Source organism: Grus americana, chromosome 1, assembly GCF_028858705.1.
Source record: "Grus americana isolate bGruAme1 chromosome 1, bGruAme1.mat, whole genome shotgun sequence".
In the NCBI taxonomy this organism is placed as follows: Eukaryota; Metazoa; Chordata; class Aves; order Gruiformes; family Gruidae; genus Grus; species Grus americana.
The window spans coordinates 39,391,142-39,413,094 of NC_072852.1; positions in this window are offsets into that span (position 1 = coordinate 39,391,142).

Genomic DNA, 21,953 nt, shown 5'->3' on the forward strand with positions numbered 1-21,953 from the left:
GATTGTCTCACACATCCTCGTTAGTCCAGAAATAATGACTTGCCAGTACCGAACCAGTCATGGACTTACAGCAGTTCAGGTTAACCAGCTCTACGGGGCAACTGTTTCTGCTGCAGGGCATAAATGTCCCATTCCCGGAGGCTTAGGACAAGCTCGTGAAATGTATCTGCCTCCTGGGATGGAAGATCTGGAGCCACTGCTTGTCACCTCAGGTCTCCATGCTGATATGATCCTACTCCTCCTGAATACACCTTACACCCGAAAAACTAATGTGTGCAGGATCCAGCGTCTCACAGAACATCTGCCTGTTGTACGAGCTCTTGGCCAGCACAGAGGGCAGCTGGAATGAACAGCAGCAAGATGGAGGGAAGGAAAACAACCAGCGTGCAGTCTCAGGAACGAGTGCCTCGAGTAAGGCGAGAGCTGAGTTAAAGCCATCGACGCTTTAGGGGACAGAAAAGACAGAACTCACTTTTACACAATAATCCAAGAAATATTTCCTAAAATGGATGCAAGTTTTGAGACACTACATGCCCCAGCATCCCTAACACTAAATCTTTGTAACTGTAGCATGAGGGAGGACTAGCCTTCAAAAGCTATGAGCAGGCTCTGCACTAGGGGTGTGAAAGACTTGATGTTGTGCCAGCAGAAGCAGATGAGGTGGAACACATGGTGATGTAGATATGCTCCAAGTGCCTTGCGAGAATGGCACCTCAGCTGCCTCGATGCATTTACAATTTTCAAGTTTTACTCCAAATCTCAAAGAAAAGGTTTTTTATTTTCTACCTACTTTAACAAACAGTCATAAAGCTGTTGCTCAGCTAGAGTGCCTATCGGAAAAATGTTGGTCACACTTCTTCATTTTTTGAAATGTAGATTAAATTTAGTCTTTTAAGGAAATACAGTATCATTAATGCAAATTTATGTGAATTATACTATTCTCTGCATCTCCCACAATATACAGAACACTGAGCTGATCAGAAAGAAGCTTTTCTTAAGGTGTCTGAGATAATGTAATGATCTTACAGAACATGTTCGTAACCCTTGCACCAGACAAGGAAGAAAACCTGCAATTATACTTTACAGCAACAAAGACTGTTACATAAATTGTTTAAAACATTCAAAGAACATTAAGATTAGAGAGGTATAAGATGATAAGTATTTTATCATGAGTTTTCTACAAAGAAGGCATACTATTCAGCATTAATTACTACTATTATCCAATGCTAACAGCCCTGATCTAGAAGAGGATGCACGACAAACCGTAACTTTAATGATATAGTTAGTTCCACCAACAGAGCGAAAAGAGCTTTCCTGGATCAGGCAATCCAGCAGGTCCTGTGTAAAGCAACACTCACAGTGACATTTACAGGTTCATGCTCTGACTTTAAAACAAAAAGGGGAAGGTGTGGTATAGAATAAACCCATATGAAATATCCATATCTGTGTCTATTATGTATGTTTCTCCTTTGGACCACGATAAGGTGAAGTTTCTTGATAATAAGCGCTATCCATTTATAAATCTTTTTGTTCTCAAACTAGATACTAATACATATCTTGCCTTAACCATCCTGCATAAAGCAGTACCACTTCAGAGCTAAAACTAGCAGCATGTTTCAACTTTATTGTAAAGTCTCAATATTGCCAAGTAGTTCTGCGGGGGTTTTTTCAGATTGAGAAAGTGCAAAAAAAGGTCACAAAAATACTAATTTCCTTTATAAAATGAATTAATTGCACCATTTTATATATGTACATTGTCCTGTTCCCTTATAAATATATGTAAATTGAATAAAGATTTATAAGAATTAGTTGGTAATCAGAATTGGAGTAGAGTTTATTTTTTAATAAAAAATATGAAGATCCTGTGTTTTGCTTATATAGGCAAAAGACTTGCATGCACTATTTTCCTTAAATTTCGTTGACTGTAATTTACTTGCTGATCAGACCACTCCGAAAAGGAATACTGGATTTCTACAGCAGAATTAAGCCTCTTCTTAGTTTGACCAAATTAAGTAATCATGCAGTTGCACTTGGGAAGTACCTATTTTTGAATCCACTGCATTTTACTTCCAGCACTCTTTAAATATAGTAGTAATAATAATAGTAGTAAGAATTAATTGCGATACATTTGTTAAGGGTTACATTTAAGGATCTTAAATGTCCTTTCCTTTAGCCCTGTCTTGGTGTGGTGGGTTGACCCTGGCTGGGGGCCAGGTGCCCACCAGAGCCGCTCTCTCACTCCCCTCATTCACTAGACAGGGGAGAAAAGGCATAACGAAATGCTTGTAGGTCGACATAAGGACAGGGAGAGATCACTCACTAATTATCGTCACGAGCAAAACAGACTGAACTTAGAGAGGGAATTCATCTGATTTATTACTAGGCAAAACAGAGTAGAGGAATGAGAAATAAAATCAACTCTTAAAACACCTCCCCCCACCCCTCCCATCTTCCCGGGCTCGACTTCACTCCCGGCTTCAACCTTCCCCCCCTCAGTGGCACAGGGGGACGGGGAATGGGGGTTACGGTCAGTTCATCTCACGGTGTTTCTGCCGCTTCTTCATCCTCAGGGGGAGGACTCCTCTCATCGTTCCCCTGCTCCAGCATGGAGTCCCTCTCACGGGGTGCAGACCTTCAGGAGCAAACTGCTCCAGCGTGGGGTCCCCCACGGGGTCACAAGTCCTGCCAGCAAACCTGCCCTGGCGTGGGCTCCCCTCTGCATGGGTCCACCGGTCGGGCCAGGAACTTGCTCCTGCGTGGGCTTCCCACGGGCCACAGCCTCCTTCAGGTGCCTCCACCTGCTCCAGCGTGGGGTCCTCCACGGGCTGCAGGTGGAATCTCTACACCCCCTCATCCTTCCTCCATGGGCTGCAGGGGGACAGCCTGCTTCACCATGGCCTTCACCACGGGCTGCAGGGGGATCTCCGCTCCAGCGCCTGGAGCACCTCCTCCCCCTCCATCTGCACTGACCTTGGTGTCTGCAGAGTTTCTTACATCTTCTCACTCCTCTCTCCGGCTGCAAAAGCTCTCTCCCTCTAAGTGTTTTTCTTCTTCTTAAATATGTTATCACAGAGGCGCTGATTGGCTTGGCCTTGGCCAGCGGCGGGCCCGTCTTAGAGCCGGCTGGCATTGGCTCTATCAGACACAGGGGGAGCTTCTAGCAGCTTCTCACAGAAGCCACCCCTGTAGCCCCCCCTCCCCCGCTACCAAAACCTTGCCACGCAAACCCAACACACTTGGACAATAAAATTTTCAACTGTTAATATTGAGAATTTGTACATTTGATTATTCAAAGGAGTTTGCACCCATGCAAACCTATTACAGTTAACTGGACAGAAAAAACTGGACCACTGATTACCCCTGTTACCCATTTATGATATGATTATTTTTAGCTTACCCCTTGATTTTTAAATACATACCGGGAATGCTAATTTTGCTTCCCCTCTTGTTGTCATCCCCCTGCTAAAAAGCTTACAACACATAGAATTATAGAATGATACAATGGTTTGGGTTGGAAGGGACCTCAAAGATCATCTAGTTCCAACCCCCCTGCCATGGGCAGGGACACCCTCCACTAGACCAGGTTGCCCAAAGCCCCATCCAACCTGGCCTTGAACACTTCCAGGGATGGGGCATCTACAGCCTCTCTGGGCAACCTGTTCCAGTGCCTCACCACCCTCACAGTGAAGAATTTCTTCCTAGTATCTAATCTAAATCTACCCTCCTTCTGCTTAAGGCCATTACTCCTTGTCCTGTCACTACCTGCCCTTGTAAACAGTCCCTCTCCAGCTTTCCTGTAGGCCCCTTTAGGTACTGGAAGGCTGCTCTAAGGTCTCCTTGGAGCCTTCTCTTCTCCAGGCTGAACAACCCCAACTCTCTGAGCTTGTCCTCACAGGAGAGGTGCTCCATCCCTCTGCTCATCTTCATGGCCTCCTCTGGACTCACTCCAACAGCTCCATGTCCTTCTTGTACTGGGCCCCCAAGAGCAGGATGCAGTACTCCAGGTGGGGTCTCACAAGAGCCGAGTAGAGGGGCAGAATCCCCTCCCTTGACGCTTCTTTTGATGCAGCCCAGGACACAGTTGGCTTTCTGGGCTGCGAGTGCACATTGCCAGGTCATGTTGAGCTTCTTGTTCACCAACACCCCAAGTCCTTCTCCTCAGGGTTGCTCTCAACCCATCGTTGTACTTGTACATTGTTGTACATGTTGTACTTACTGGTCTAGTGGAGGGTGTCCCTGCCCATGGCAGGTGGGTTGGAACTAGATGATCTTTAAGGTCCCTTCCAACCCAAACCATTCTATGACTCTATGATTCTATACATTTGCTTTTGACTTGAACATTTAGGTGCCTCCTCATAACTAACATGATTAATTGTTATTGCAAACATCTTTTTTAGCAATCAATATAATAATTTACATTTGTGTAGGAAATCCAAAGCAGTTCATGAACTACTGGTATAACTGTTTATAGTTACCAAAAGTTAAAAATAGTCAATTTTATATCTAAAGGGAATAAATTGAAACTCTGTCATATTTTTCTGAAATGAAGGATGGGAAAACAAATTTAAAACTAAAAGTAGCTGTTACCATGACACAGTCTAAATGTTTTGGGGGAAAAATACCACCAACGTTAAAATAGCAGTGTGTTTTTGAGAAACTTGCACTATTGGGGAATTACTTCTCAATGGACACTGAGTCCTGGAAGGAGACAGGTGGTCTCAGTTCCCTTGGAGAAAGAACAGGAGGATGCTACCCAGCCTGCAGCTGAACAGAGCTTTCGGTGCTAGAAGCCTTATTACGGGTTGGTCTACAAAATGAAGAAATGCAGGATAATGATAATCGAGTAACATACGCCTGTCAGAGAAAATGGCACCTCTATGGCAGCCAATGCAAACATGTCACTTTGAACCTTCTCTCATATAATGTAATAAGCAGATTGAAATAAAATAATATTTTAATAAAACTCTTTAGCTAGTAATTTTCACTGTGATACAACTTGAGGGTAGCATGATATTATGCTGCTTGGGAAAGAGCTTTTTATTTTCCAGCCTATTCATCGCTTTCTCTCCTACAAGGCTTCTGTACAAAAATACCATAAACTCTCTCAAAGCCTTTGTAACAACAAAGACTGACTTAAAAAAAAAAATCCTTTGATGCATATTGGTGACCCATAGTACAGACTGCAGACACCAAAACAGTGAGATGGTAACGTCTCAAAAACGAAGTAAAGAAGTTGAAACTGCACAAACAAGGGGGTCCGCAGTTTTATAATGCAATAAAGTGTGTCATTAAATAAAGTCTAATAGAGCCAGCTCAGAAATTGCAGCTAACCCTTTGTGTAGATCAACATATTAGCTATTATAAGCAATTCAAATGCAATGTTTCAATCTTCTCCAATGGCTTGTAATGGATATTTACACTGGATGTTTTCTGGGGGAAAATAAATACCCCAGTTCAGATTTACCAAAACAATAACCTCTGAGGCCTCTGAAAAAGATGTCACGTCACACTTCACCATACAAGGCTTCTGAGGGAGAGATCTTCTGGGGGAGCCTTTCTGCCAGCCCTTCACCCACCGCCGGCTTTCTTCTTACCCTCTGTCCAAAGGGCCATGCCTCAAGCAGGCAGGTCCCAGCAGGCAGGGGTCCAGCCTGGGGCACAGCGCTGCCACCCCGACCCATCTCCCAGGGCTGCCGCAGCACATAGCTGGTAGGGTCACTGTTTTCACACCCAACTATTAGCTAAAACTCTCCTGACAAGGTCTGTAACATCTTACAACGCACCTCCCAACGCACATAGGTAGTGCATGCCGTTTACTTGCACGGGAGTCTTTGACTCAAATTATGTTGAGTAGCATTGAAGATTATACTATCAGGGTACTTGCTACGGCACAAACACAGGTACCTCAGCCCTGTGCTTGCACATGTAAGCCCTGCCACTGCCATGCTCTTAGCTTTAAAAAAGGAAATTCACGGGGGCAGTGAGAAGCAGCCACCAAGCAGAGGATCCTGCTCTGCTTAGGTGTCACCTTCTTGTTGCTTCCAGCCCAGCCAGGCTCTGAGAGGCTTCTTCAGGGTCTGAAAAGGGAAGATCTAGAGCTCCCTCACACTCCTGAGAGAAAAAAAGAGGGAACCAGTGGAAGTCATTGTTAATGGAGTCAGATAACAGTCAGATAACAGTAATGCTGCTACTGTAGGAGGTCAAGCACTTCCCTGTGCTTGCTGGCTGTGTCTAGCCCCCACTGAATCGGGCAAGTGCTGAGCACAGCAAACCTAGCCCACATCTGTGAGGGAAGCCACCTCCCCTTGCAGTAGCAGCTAGCACCAGGACCACATGACAGTGATTTGTAGCACAGATTTGTTTCACCCAGGATCAAAACCCACAGAAAAGCATGCACTGCGCGTAAGGGAATCACTCTGTTTCCACTGCCTCTCCCCAACAGACCTCTGCCAATGATATTTGGACATCAATTTTCAAATGCGAGCATCTCAGTCCAACTCCTGCACACCAGCTACTGTACCTAGACATTTATGGAGCATTTGTGGTCAGTGAGTAAATAACTACTGCCTGCATTTAAATATAGAAGGTTTCCAAAGGATACTGCTGCCCATGTTTAAAAACAGAGCACACAAGCTCACTATAGATTTTCGGAGGCTTTGCCAAGCTGAAGTTCTTGGATTTGCTTTACCCTGACTGAAACAATGAATCTTTAAGGTGCTGCTGTAAAAGCACTGATTGCAATTGCTAATTCACACAGGAACTGTAACTGTACAAAAGGAAGAAAGTAAACAGTCTACTGTGTTAAAGCAAGGTCAGTATGGTAAGGGATCAGAGCACATCTCACTCCATCTTTTTCTTTGCTACATGCATCATATTTTCTTTGTGGTAGATTATACCAGTTGTGAATTCTGGTTTTGAATAAAAGGCAGCTGGCAAAAAGTAATTGCCCGTTTAGTATATGTGTAATTCTGATTGCTCTCATGCCACGAACGTATTACTGGGCTTGTTTCAAGCTGTGACGGATGACACTTGATTTACTTTGCTCACAGCAATGGCATCTCCTCTTAACACGGTGCGGCTGGGTGGCAAGGGAGGCTTCTGCTCACCGTGTCCTGCCAGCAGCACACTGGTGTTGGTGCATGATGCTCCCTTTGCAAGGAGATGAGTTTCCTTCTTCCTAAAGGCAACAAAGTACTCGCAGGAGGGGAGGCTTCAAGGGTGTGTGGGTGTGGGGGATACGGGGGAGCCAGCAAGGACTGAGCTTGCAGTCCCCCGAAAACTCTGTGGGCTCAGGAAGCAGGTCCCTGCGGGATCCAGGCCTTAGAGGTTACTAAAGGAAAAACTTCTTCTAGGGTCCAGAGAAGGTTTTATGGGATTTCTTACAGCCCAGGAGGATCTGCTGAACTGAGAGCAGGTCTGAAGGAAAAATGTCACATTGCAAAAATGCACTTGGCAGGCAAAACAGGGAAACTGTTTATGAATCCCTGCACCAACATTTTGTCTTAGCCGACAGCTTGCTATTTGAAAAAAAGTTTACAGCTGCAGTTTCTGTTCAAACAAAATGCTACATTTGAAAGCTGAAAGCCATTTTGGTGCATTTGGATGTTCTCTTTCAAGAGGAGATTCACCTTGGACTTCTGGCCACTTTGGAGTCCTGTTATAATTAGCAAAGAAAACACAGATGCCCAGAAATTCTGTAGAAAATGCTCCAACTCTTACAGTTGGACTCAATGATCTTAAAGGTCTTTTCCAACCTAAATGATTCTATGATTCTATGAATACATAACAAAATAAATTAGAAAATAAGATACATATATGTAAAACATCTTGGAAAACTGTTGTTGCTGGGATTTTAGTTCTGGGGGTTTGATTTCCATACTGTAATACAGTTTCTTTCAGACTCTTTTGTTCCTATTTGCCAAACTTGCAAATCTTGTCCGGTCTCAGAAAGAAAACCAAGAAGGTTGTATTAAAGTTCTAATGAATGATGAATGGTAAGCCCAAAGTGGTTACAATTTGTTTGTGGATAGGTATATAATGTCATTGAACAGCTGGAAGCCAATAAGAATGATAATCTTCCTAAGTCAGTGCATGAATATACAGGATGTTTCTCCATAGATTGCTGAAATACCAAAAGTACATAATCACACTGAGGAAAATAAATTTTACTCGCATGCTCTACATGAGCTGTTCACATGCTTTTCTCTGTGCCAGAAAATTTAAGGAAAACAGAGCAAATAAAGAACATCATTGACTGGGAAATTATTTTGTATTTTGTAGAATGGCAACAAATGTGTTCTTCCTGCATTGTTTGAACAATAGGCAACATCCACTAGAAAATCTTGAAAATGAATACTGACAGTGCATTTCACATATTTCAAAACAAGCACATTCTACATATTAAGCCTATTCTACAAATATAATTTAAATAGATGAAAGATATACAAATGAATACGTCCCTCATAACTGTATGCAGATAAGAATTTTCCATGTTCTTTAAAATATATTGAGCTTTTCCTTAATAAACAACAGGCTGCATGTCAGGAATGCAGAGTTTAGATGTTTCAGACCCTGTTATATTCATGTGTGAGCTTGTTGTGCAATACTTGAATATATGTAGTATTTTTATAGAGAAAATTAAGGCAATTCCGCATGCAAAACAAATTTAATGTCTTTTATCAGGAAAGACAAAGGCATGTGATTGAATAAGAATTACCTCTCAATAATTATGGAAAATAACTTTGAAAATAACTTAAAAGGGGCTATTGTAGAGTGCTAAAGAGTTAAAGAGTATTCAGGAGTATAATGTTCTAATTCTGCTCTTCCTATGCTCCTCACTTCTCCTTCCACCCTTCTCTCCAAGGATGTGCTTCCCCACCTCAGTCCACCTTCAGCCTCGCCTGCCCCAGGGACCAATGTCCTTCTCCTTGGCTGCCTGGGTGCTGGCAAAAGGCACCTCATGAGCTGAGAAGCAGGGACGAGGAGGAAAAGGAGACAAAGCTGGGGGAGGCTACCATAATCTTCCCAGCCTTATGACACAAAACTCTCCTCCATATAGAATCGTAGACTCAGAGAATGGTTTGGGTTGGAAGGGACCTCAAAGATCATCTAGTTCCAACCCCCCTGCCATGGGCAGGGACACCCTCCACTAGACCAGGTTGCCCAAAGCCCCATCCAGCCTGGCCTTGAACACTTCCAGGGAGGGGGCATCCACAGCCTCTCTGGGCAACCTGTTCCAGTGCCTCACCACCCTCACAGTGAAGAATTTCTTCCCAATATCTAATCTAAATCTACCCTCCTTCCGCTTAAGGCGGTAGTGACCCCTTGTCCTGTCACTACGTGCCCTTGTAAACAGTCCCTCTCCAGCTTTCCTGTAGGCCCCTTTAGGTACTGGAAGGCTGCTATAAGGTCTCCTTGGAGCCTTCTCTTCTCCAGGCTGAACAACCCCAACTCTCTGAGCCTGTCCTCACAGGAGAGGTGCTCCATCCCTCTGCTCATCTTCATGGCCTCCTCTGGATTCGCTCCAACAGCCCCATGTCCTTCTATCCCCAGAGCTGGACACAGTACTCCAAATGGGGTCTCACAAGAGCAGAGTAGAGGGGCAGAATCACCTGTGCTTAGCTCTGATGCTAAAACCAATGCTGGTGGACTGGAGGTGCTGGTGTTGAGTTCCCATATAGCGCAGGACTTGGCAAAGCCTTTATTCAACATGACTGGGTGAAGGAGGCAGCAAGCGCACAGGTGTTCACCATACCTAGGTGGTGTGTTTTGCTTTCTGTATCATCTGCCAGAAGACAATAAAGGCCCCCAAAAAGCTTCCCTGTAGCCCTCTGTGGCTGCTGTCCATGAGCAACATGATCTGCCATAAATTTCTCTACATCAAAGCAATATTAGCACTGGGACTCTGCATATTTTCTCCTTTGGCAAGAATTTGACTAGGCTCAGTATGGATTTGTCAAAGCTCAACCTCTTTTCCTTGCTTTTGTGCAGGTGTTTACACCAATGTAAGTTAAACACAGTGTAAATTAAACACGAGGTAAATTGAATAAAATGCTGCTGACTTAGCGTAAAGTTTGCAGGTAGAGACTTATGCAATAGAGATTATAAAGAAAAATGAGTTTGTAAAGGAAAAAAGTGTGGAACCTTATTTTCTTTTAAAACAGGAAGGTTAACTGCTGTTTAATTATTCTTAAAACATATATTGTTCTATGACAGGTTCACTTCCAGACATCTCGATTGGCAATTCTTTTCTTATCCGTACTGAGGCTATGGGAATGCCTTTGGATTAACAACTCCATCAAGCATCTGACTACTGTCTTCATTACTGATTTTAGTACTTAGAAGAAAATATGGCTAAAAATGTTTAAAATATGACAAAGAGTGCTTAATATATTAGCTGAATAAATACCTCCTAAAAATTTTACATTAATACACATACCACATAATATTTTGAAAATGGAATCTCACTTGTTTTAAAGTTGTTTGCAGTTTCTTTTTGTTTCCCAGTTACAATTTATGATTTCAGATACAATGATAACTTTGTAAGTAAGGCATGCCCTTAATTCATGTACAGTCAGTGGATAGTTCTCTGAACAGCAAAGTATGAATTTGCCTCTGAGGTTGCTTCTTTCAGAAGCTGTATCACATCTGATACAGGCAACATAATTTGCCACTCCTAAGGCAGAAAATGAATGCTCAGAATATACTGATCTCTCTTGGCTAAGAGCCACACTTTCAATTTATCGGGCATCCTTTTCACTAATGGGTTAACCCTTATAGACAGTTAATGTTCACTCTGCTTCTGCTGGAATACATTTAAGATAAAATATTTATACCACTCCATTGGAATGAGCATTAAAAAGGCAAGATTGTTCAAAATAATGGTCTAAAAGAGGAGTAAAAATTATAATTCAAAATAAGCTAATAAAATCCTTCTCAAAAATGCAGATATCCAAGAAAAAAAAAAAACAAACCAAGGATTTTTTTAAAGCTGACATTGATGTGGAGGAAGATTTGGTATCACTGGTCAGCAACAAGCTAGAACATGTTGACAAGTACAAAGAGACTCATCAGAGTCTGCATGGATTTAAAAGGCTAGATCATGGTTAACAAAATGGATTTCATAAGAAGGAGACACAGAAGAAATTAAGACTGAATGCAGACAGTTTGGCTCTCACTGTCTTCCTTCTGATGTCATATATTTATATATATATATATATATATATGCATATAATTCAAAAGATGAAGTGACTTTTGGCCTGAGTAATTTTACTGGTAAAAGTAATTAGAGAAATGCTCAACATTTTCATATGTAATCACCGAGAGGAACAGGACAGACTCTCAGGGTACGGGCTGCCCTCCCCTGCAAACAGGGAATGCTCAAAGTCTGAAGATAGATCCCAAATACTCAGAATGACCACATTGCAATGATCCCCCACCTTTAAAAGATGTCTGCGTGGTCTCCATTACCTACTCAGGTGTGAAGTCAGCCCACAGGATTGTACACGTGCCCAGAGCTGTTTCTTCAATAAAATTTGAGTAAATACAGGGGTTTCTCTTGTAATGTAAAATTGGCAAAAGTCTTCAACTGGAGTAAAATGACTCTCCACTGCCTATACTCCTACCTTGACCACATGATGGGTACCACTTCCAATGACGGGGCATCTGCAGCTTCTCTGGACAACCTGTTCAGTGTCTCACCACCACAAATCAGTCTCAATAAATAATTTAGACTTAATGTGCCTTGCCTTCCCATTCAGCCCCAAGCCCGTAGGATAAATGCAACTGGAAAAAGAGATGGTCTTACCCTGGGCAAAGCTGGACCCTTCTTTACAACTTTGCATCTGTAGAAAAGAGAAAGCCTACTCCCACACATGGCTCATTATTCCAGATCACTGCTCCTGCAGTTGAGGGACTCATAAGACCACCCAGGCTCTGCCAGCAGATATTCTCTTCAAGAAGTCCTAAGCCCCATTATCCAGATATCCCAGTGCTACACTACAGTGCAAATAAAAACAGGTGATTGCTTTCAGTTTCTAGCATTTTCAATTTCTGCTATGAATTTACAAATGTGCATATGAAACTGAAGGAAATAAAGTAGTTTTTTCAGCGAGTAGTGTCAGTGTAAAATTCAGTGCTGTGCTGCTGCACAAATCATGGAATCATAGAACGGTTTGGGTTGGAACGGACCTTAAAGATCATCTAGTTCCAACCCCCCTGCCATGGCCAGGGACACCCTCCACTAGACCAGGCTGCCCAAAGCCCCATCCAACCTGGCCTTGAACACTTCCAGGGAGGGGGCATCCACAACCTCTCTGGGCAACTTGTTCCAGTGCCTCACCACCACAAATCAGAGTCTGAACATATAATTTAGGCTTAATGTCCCTTGCACTGTTAATGGTTTCTGATTTAGCATGTGTCTCCAAAACCAGAATGATGTTCTGACTTTTTCTCCCTTGAGTTTTTGTTCACTCAAAAGAGAGAAGCCAGTAAAAGATCTCCTATCTGGGACAACGTTATGGGGGATAAAATGAAAAAGGAGCATGGGAGAAAAAGACAAAACAAGGACTACCTAGCAGATGGGTAGGCAGACTAAATAGCTCTACATGGCTCAGGCAAAGTCCACTCTTTCCAAACACTTAGTGACTTCTGAAAACACATGTATCGATCTTCTAACTGAATACGTGCAATAATGTGATTAATATAAAATCTATACACTTACTTACAAACAAACCTATGCAATAGCTAGCTGCACTAACTGGAAACACTGGAAAAAGTTCTTCTAAGCCACTTTAGCAACATCATCAAAACAAAAGCATTATCCTAAACAGTAGCCATATGTTAACCAATATTCCTCTGTCTCCTTCAAAAACAGAAACCTGAAAGAATAAGCAAGAGTGGGGGTTTCATGGCCATTCTTTTCAGGGCTGGATAGCTTTTGGATTATTTTGTCATCTAACTGGAAAGATAAGAACTGAACAGTGGGAGAGAGAATAGTGGAAAAGCAGTAGTGCGTTTAATATAAGGTAAAATAATTAAGTTGATAGCAATTATTGTAGAAGCCTCAAGCTGTGATCTAATCAGCTATCACAGCCTAAGCAGGATTGGGCTGCATTGGTACTTAAGGGGGAAATCCCATATGCTATTGGAAACGCAGTTGATGATTCAATAGGTGTAAGTCTCTCCTCTGACTCACTTAGGGAAACAGATCACAGCAAGGATTTAGAAGAGACTTGTATATACTTACTACAAATTAGCATAATAGAGTCTTAGTTTCAGAGAGGATACTTATATGCTTATGGTCTACTGCACTGCTGCAGTTTCATAGGAATATGGTATTTTTCACACCTCATCTTTAACTTTCTATAGTATTTTTGAGATGTTAAATAGCAGCTGTATTTTATGTCAGAAATGGTTCCAACTTGAGGGCTGGGCAAAGTGATTCTCACATAAATACCATGAGCTTTACACACTTAACACACTTAAATAGTGCTTTTTAAACTTGATGGACATCCTGTGAGACAGCAGCAAGGTTTTACCCAGAGTTTATGCAATCAGGATAAAAATCTCCTAAGCAGACGCTGAACAGCTAGGCCATGCATCAATAAATCACATGTAAAATCTGTATTCTCTTGGCTGGGAAGTGAGCTGCATGGGAATGAGTTTCACCCTCAGATTGTAATGTCCTTTGGGAACCAATTCAATAACATTTTTATGTTAATATATAATTTTAAAACTGTTAGAACAATATGAATGACCAGTTAGTGAATTAAGTATAATTAGAGACACCCAGACATCATGGAAGAACATTTTGTGGGAACATAGACTAAGAGTCTTGGGTCTTCTGTTAAGCCTAATGCGTTGTTACACTGGAGAAGAGGTAATAATTCATTTTACATACTGGAGATAATGTGCTGGAGGGGGAATAAATGGACCACATCAGTTAAGTCTGCTACACAATGTAAGGAATTTTAAAACCCACACATCTTTGCCGAGAGATAAAACCCTCCTGGAAATAGCGCTACATCAGTTAACAATAGAAAAAATATGGATGCAGCAAAGAAATTTTATTTAAAACACTAATGAAATATATTGTATCGTTAAAAGCGAATGTGATTTCATCAGTCTTGTGTATCCAGACATTAGAGTGGCGGCAAACATCTGTGTCTAAGAATGACTTAAACAACCAGAGAATATGTTAAAGTTTGTACAGTTTGGCGCTAGAGAAATGAAGTCTGTCTTGAATATATGTATTATTAAATAGAGTCTGACTCAGATGAGCTAAAGAAAAGAGGGATGGCTCACATTAGAAATTTCTCTATCGGTTTACGCTTAGACACGAAGGCGGTGTAACGAAGCGCCTGAGTTACAGCCAACCCGAGCCAGCAGGTCCCTAAGCCGTAGCCCAGGACTGCACAGAGGCGGCAGCAGTTTGAGGCTCAGGGCAGTTCAGACGAGTTTGCAGAGCATCTCAGCTCCGGGCAGTGCCATGCCAATGCAGCTGCACTTTTCCAGATCTGAACGGCTTCTGCAGGTTTCCACACAACAGAGACTTGTATGACCTCATCGGGTTAACTCCAGCAAGGCCAGTCTGGATGTCTATGAGTGATCGTGTCAATATGGCCAGAAATCTTACTCTTGTCACAAGATGAGCCTTGCTGCTATTTCTTACCAACTTCTGAGACAGTGAGTTGTGTGAAAGAGAAATACCTATTGTCAAATGTTATTCAAGGTATTCAACATGTACTTTCCAATGCTTTTCAATTTAGGATACCCACTTTTAGATATATTGGGTGACAGAGTTTATTTTTATATTTATGGTTTTCCTAACCATCATACAAGTTAGGTAGTGGTGTGCCTGCCATCTAGATAGCAGTCACTGAAGAACAACAGTCCAGTCTTTGGATCCTGCAATCTGTACCTGATGAAGGGTCTGAGGAGTGGTGTGGAAAAAATACCCCGACATTCAAAAGTGGCTAATCAATCCCACCAAATATTTAGGACCAACTTGCCTTAGGATGGCCCTAACTTGCATTAGCCAGTGCCTTGTCTGGGTAGATTTGCCCATGTCCTACGTATACTCAGCTGCCTCAAGGCCTGATTGTATTCCATTGCGATGGCTATATGCTTAGGGTGCTCTAAATCTACACGTTTCAGAACCAAACTCCTTGACTGCGTATTTCTAGTCTTGTAATTGAATGCAGTGTCCTATTATGACAGCTATTCTGGAAGTTCTCCAGAAGCCGGTGGTGGAATCTTGGTGTGGTACAAAGTGGTACAAGTGGGGCCCCAATGATGAGTCTCATGGAGAAATTCAGCTCCAGATTATGAAACCTAAATATAAGTGTCCACAGGCGAGCCACGTGTCTAAGCTCACATAGTCATGGAGTCAGAGGGAGGCGAGAGGGAAATTCAGTTCCTCTCAGAGCAGAGGGCTAGGAAGCTGCTACACACAGGTGGCTGGTGCTATCTGAGATGCATTAGCACATCCCTCCTGACCTTCCACTGCTGCTCTGGGAGGACACAGGTCTCCTGTAGGTCCTTCCTCCTATCCACCATCATGGTGTGGATGCCTCAGTTTCACCTCAGATAGCACTAGGTACTTCAGTGCGGGCAACTCACCTGAGCCTCCCTGCGCGGGCCAGCTGAAATGCTGTCCAGGCTCCTGCACTGAGGAGGTCTCCACTGCCTATACCAATCACTTCAAACCCACATGTCGACATCCATGTATAGACACATACATTTAGATTTCTTAATTCTGAAGTGAATAATATCCTCGGTGGTTTCCGCACAAATCCTGAATCACTTATTTATGAAACACTTGAAGCCTCCGGTACAGGAAAGGTGCTTGGCCTTTCTGAACTGAATGAATGTGGCAACTGTTTCCTCAACGGATAACTGCAGGGGGTAGCTGCTACGTTGTTTTAAATCCAGAAGACATTGGTGAATAAACGCTTATTTTTGTTTCTCTCTCTTCACCCAGAAGATGTGGTGCAACTGGGACCTTAAATAGAGTTGGAGCTGGAAAGGATTTGGGGTGGCTGGAGAAACCGTCGGTGATGTGATGGCTGTACAAGCAAATGCCTCAGAGCTGAAATTCGTATGAAGTAAAGGCTACAATAAATGAAAGAGATTCACAGAAAGTACAGGCGTTGTCAGCGTGATTCTTCCTCTTCCCCATCCTTTGAAGCCAGCCAATATTGTGGAAGGCAGCCAGAGCAGAAAAGGAAGCAGTCTGTATTTATAAGCCTAACAAGCAAGCATAAGACTTTGGAACTAATTTAAGAGCGCAATGGGAAAAGGGAAAAAAATGTGCCAAACCCAGTTCTCAATCACTTCAGAGCATCTTTTTTTTTTTTTTTTTTTTTTTTTTTTTTAAGAAACTGGAAGATTCATCTGACTGCTTGGTGTGTAAATAAAGATATCAGCAAAATGCAGAGCTTTACAGGCATGTGGATATCATGGCCACTATCATCCTTTTCTCATATTATTGGAAAGCAGGTATTTTATCCAGATAATATATCCAGAGGTAATATTGCTTTTTCTCACATCAGTCTTGGAGCAGATAAGAGAGTTCCTTTCCATTTGGTACAGAGAATTCCACAAAGGTCTAAAAATGATAAGAGTGGATTTTTTTTTTTCCTTTCCAGTAGTAAAGTTCATAATATAAAATACCAGTCTTGTGTAGATTTGGGTGAGGTTTTGCTGGAACATAATCACACCAGAAGCCAGGATGTGAGAAAGGGAATTTTTTGATTTGTCCTAAAGGCAGAATAGTAATTTTTGCATTCGAGCAGTAGTACATCTCCTTTAGCTAAATACTGCCATTTCACAGCTTCCTTTAAATTAATAGGAATTTCTTAATAAAGATGCATATAAGAAAACTGGCCATCTAGGTAAACAAAACCAAATATGGATAAGATTGGCAGGAGTATTACTTTTGGTAACTTAGAGATGCAATGCAGAAAAGCTATGGGTAACAATTCCAACTTTGATGATAGATTGATAGCACATAACAGTCCTTCAGATTAGAAGTCACAGAGAATGAGGATGCAATATCTACTAAGGAAGAAGCTTGGAGGTTTTTAGAGTGGTCAGTAGCTCAAGTACCTTTATTTATCCAGAAATCCAGACTGTATAAATGCATCTTTGATTTCCTGCAGTTGATACCTGTATGAAAAGGCAAGCTGATTTTTTACACCACCGCACTTCTAGAAGGCAGGAGAAGTGGAAATGGCAGAAGGTGATTATGTCTAATTAAACTTTATTAGGATCCACATAGCCAATGGATTGAATGTTCATTTTCAGTGAGAACATTTAAAATTAATTATTAAGTCTTTTACCATTAAATAATTCTCTTTATCTTTACAAAAGCAAAAGAACTTATTATTTTTCAATTTTTACAATTAATTAAAATGCTTTGGAAAGTTGTGGGTTTTTTTGGTGGTTTTTTTTTTCAGAAAAGGAGAAAATTTTTGTTTTCAAAAGGGCTTGGATCAATAGGATACCTGATATTTTATAATAAAATGTGAAAAGTTAAGCAAAGAGTGGGTGCTCTCTGGACTTCTTGGTCATTTGTAAACTTTTTGAAGAAGAGAAAGAATAATGTGTAAACTAGCAAGTGTGATAAAAAATATTCTCCAAAAGTCATGTCATGTAGTATATTTAATGAATTTAAGGCACAGTTTCAATAGCATTTTCAGTAACTGATGGTACATTTTATATGAAGGGAGAATAATGGCATATTATGATGGTCGCCATTTTTCATTTGATCACCATTCAGTTCTGATGAGTTGAAGGGAACTTTGAAATTGTCTCACGTCCTTACTATTAAGAGACCAGCTATAATCTTATCCAAGGATATATTTTATATTTAGCTCCCTTTTGCTTTTTTTTTGGCTTTGCCTTCATGTTCCTCCAAAAGTAATTTTCCTATTGTCTTCTTACTAATGAGGAATGAATTGGTCCAGATGAAATCAAATTCATTTTAAAAGGAAAAAGTCAAAATGTGATTCTCAGGGTAGATCAGTTCTACTGCACATCTCTATTGTTAGTTCAGAGTATTTCACATGTTAGTCATTTGTAGGCAATCTCAGGCAAAATCATTTACCAGTAGAACACGCTGACTTAGTGGGTCACTGGTATGAAACGCACTGGGGTCAACTCCTAGCTCCTGTGCACTTCACACAGCTATTTACACCACGGCAGAGCGAATATAAATGCTGTCATTCTGATATGCAGTTATTTTTCATGGATATTAATAGCTGATAAAAATCAGGCTTCGGAGCTTAAACTACCTATCAAAACAGATGCCTAGTGAAGCTGATCCTTTCCCTGGTTATCTTAGGGTGGGAAAATACAGTATTCAGCTTCCATCATGATCGATCCACCATGGAAAACCTGAGTCAAGATTCACCTTATCAACTAAATGATCAGATGATAGCAAATCGAGCCAACAGCTTGATCAGTCATTCTGCAAGCTTAAGAGATTGCATTTGAGAATAGGCTTTGTGTGTTGCATCTGTAAGTAATGTATAAACTAAGACCCTAGAGGAAGGAGTTCTTCAAGATCTCTGGGAGAGCTACCTTCAGAGATAAACACATTCAGCTATCAAACGACCAACAGGAACAAAGGGTAAAAAGAGCATGAAATCTGTTCAAGGAGAAACAATTAAAATATAGTACTCCTGTAATCACCTTTTGTCATAAATGGTGACAGGAACCCTTTTTTGTTTCTCTAAGATTATAATCTCACAGAGAATAAAAGGGACTCCTGCAGAATAAATCATATCTTCATTGGGAAAAAATATGCCATTGCTAACAGGAATTAATGAAACATCCATTGTCAATTTGTGGTCTTTACTTTTCTGTACCTTTGTGTTCTGACAAAAGATGGATAGCCTAGAGCACAGGTAGTGGCGTATGGAGATCCTTCACCTTGAACTCTCCCTGCTTCCAATGCCAGCCACTAGTCACTAGTGGCCAAGGGCTGCTGGCCCCTGAAGACCACCTTGTGACCTGTATGGGATGAGTTGGGTGGTGTCAGCCCAGTGTCTATGCAAAACCCACTAGTACCACATGTTTCATGCTAGCCACAAATGCCAGCAGCATTTTTGGCTACGAAGCCAAGAATTTGCCATGGTATGACAAAGTGTTTTCTGCCCACTTCCAGATTAGTTTTGAGACAAGGCAGCATATGGAAGCTTACTTGGTTGCAGCAGCCTCTGCCTGCTCTGAGAATCCCTGCCAACTGACTGGGATTGCATGTCTATCACTAGCTCTAAAATTCACATAACACCAAATGTATATTGTGCATTTCGCCTACTCCAGAGCTGGAGCCTCCAACTTTCAGAAGAACAAATATCAGACTTCCTTTCCATGTAAATAGCCATTTTTTTTTTCTTATATAGCCTTCAAATGCCATGACTGTATCTCACTGTTGCATTTTATTAAGACACCATCTTTGATGCATTGCTAACACACCAGTTCAATGAAATATTAAGATGAAATGACCTCGAGTTGGCCAGCAGAAGCCAGGCAGAGGGCAGAACTAGGAATTGAAAGTGCTCAGAGTATTTGCAGCGGCTCCTTCTGGAGATGTGAGGCACTAGTTACATATCTCAAAATAAAAGACTTTCTATTCGACCTCAGTTATCATGATACAAGCCCTGATGATACTGTTTAAAGCAAGGACAAATATCAAAGAAGTGACAAAATGAGTGTCTCCGAAAAGAAAGATGTAGTCTCGGTCTTTTATATTACCTCAGATGAAATAATTTGAGCTCTCTAGCCTGTATGTCCTTTTTTATTAATTCACATGTCATTCTGAATTTGCCCTCATTGCTTTTCAGAAATACCTTAATGATGAGCAACAGGAGTCCTCCGTACTTGTTACCAGTTATTATTACCTGTCCTATAGGATTGCCTAGAGATCCTGCATGAGATCAAGAACTACTGTGGTAAAAGGTGCTGTATACAAAAGCAGTAAAATATAATTCCCACGGCAAATATCTGCAATCAAGGATAGACAGGAGCAGCACAAAAGAAATAGCCTCATTAGCTCCATTCAATTGTACTGGTATTTCCAACTACACATATTGCTTTTCTCTTTTCCTGTATTAATTTCTGTGTAATAAAGAAGAAAAATTAAAATATAGTATTGTATTCCTTCACTGTTCCTTGCATATTGCCTTTCCACTCCAGGTATTCACTTATCTCTGACTCAGGAAGAAATAACTTCTTCAGGCCAGGTTTAGGGATAATGATTGCATGCTAAGTGCAATCATTAGGAAAAGAGATATGTCATTATGTGCATCAAGGCCGTCTTGAACTGGAACCTTATGAGTTAACGGTCTGACTGGCAGGATTGCTGAATACAGGAATACTGCTTCAGGTCTGTCGTGTAAGGGAAAGATTTACAGAGAGCAAGGACTTGCCAGAAATTGCGATTCTTGATAGCACACTGCAGAGGGATGAGTGTCCTCGTACGTAAAGACTTCTGACAGTGCGGACATTTTCCTGGCTTTGGAGAGAGAAAAGGCCATGTAATTAATAGAGAAAAATATAGCAACGCCTAATCAGCCAGTGCTACCGCAATGCTTCAGATTTGGTGGCAAGTTCCCTCCCCTGCATCCTCGTGCCCTCTGGTAGCACGCTGACCTGGTAGGAGCTGCTGGTCAGATGTGTTGCTAAACTACCACTGTCCTCATTTCTTATAAAAACAGAAGAAAAAAGGAAAGTACACTATAATGTAATGCGTAAAGAAAAACTCTTTCAGGGGAAGGGAGGGGAGGCAGGGCTGCAGCAGTTGGCAGGCGCACCCCCGTGCTCCTCTCATCCCACCCAACTGCACCAGGCGCTGCCACGATCCCCGTTTGAGAGGATAAATAAGCACTTCTCTGAACGTGACAGAAAACTTCTGGACAGCTAAAGCTGTATGTGCTTGAGAAAGGTATTTAGTGTAGGGACTGAGCTTTAAAGCAGTTGGAATATCTATGTTAAATCTCAGCACAGGATTTTTTTCTTTTTGGCCTGCAGGCATTTCTAATAGTGGAACATCGCTTTCCTGCCAAGACAAATTCTACCTCTTGCTTTTATTTTCCCATGCCACTTCCTGTGCCAATCAGCCTTTCAATTCTTCTGCAAATCCTGCTAGAAATGCACTTCTTCAGCTTCTCTTTTCATCACCGATTTCTTCTCTAGCACCGTATCCTGCCGTACGTAGATTGTAACCTTCACCTTAAATGTTAACCTTGGTCTCCTGTTGCTAAAGACGGTACACACTGCTAAATAACGGGTGCTGCTAAATAACGAGAGAGAAACAGTTCCCCAAAGTATTTCTGTTTCTCGGTGCTGATACCATGTGGCTCGTCATGTGGACAAGCTAACAGCTTATTCCTTTACACATTACACTATATTATATTATAGTTTCCTTTTTCTTATTTCATAAGGAATGAGTATAGTGGAGGTTCAAATGCATGTTTGAACAGGGTTATTTACAAAAGGAGAGAGGCAACTGTAGCCATGAAGGGTTCCAAATTAAGGATCTGGTTGTGGCCCCTTTAACTCTGTGGCCATAAATCCTTCTTGCAATCAGCTAGGAGGCTTCAGTGAAGAGCAGCTCACAGATATTTTTCCACCAGGACTGAGTACACCACCAGTATCATGTTTCAATAGAACAGCTGGTGCTTAAAAGGCTGGTAATTACAATTTTATTCAAAAAATCAGAGCTGGTGGAGCTAAGAAGATCATTGATTCAGATGGATGACCTTGAAAGGCAGATTGCAATGAACTTGTTGAACTTTTGAAAAAAGTAAAAAAAAAAATTAAATAAAAATAGATCTCTCTACAACATTTCTGGTACTTTCTGGTAACAAGCTACAATCTTCAATTTCCCCCCAAATACTGTCATTATGAAAATTGACTGAAAAAAATATTCTGAAAAGCCTCATTAT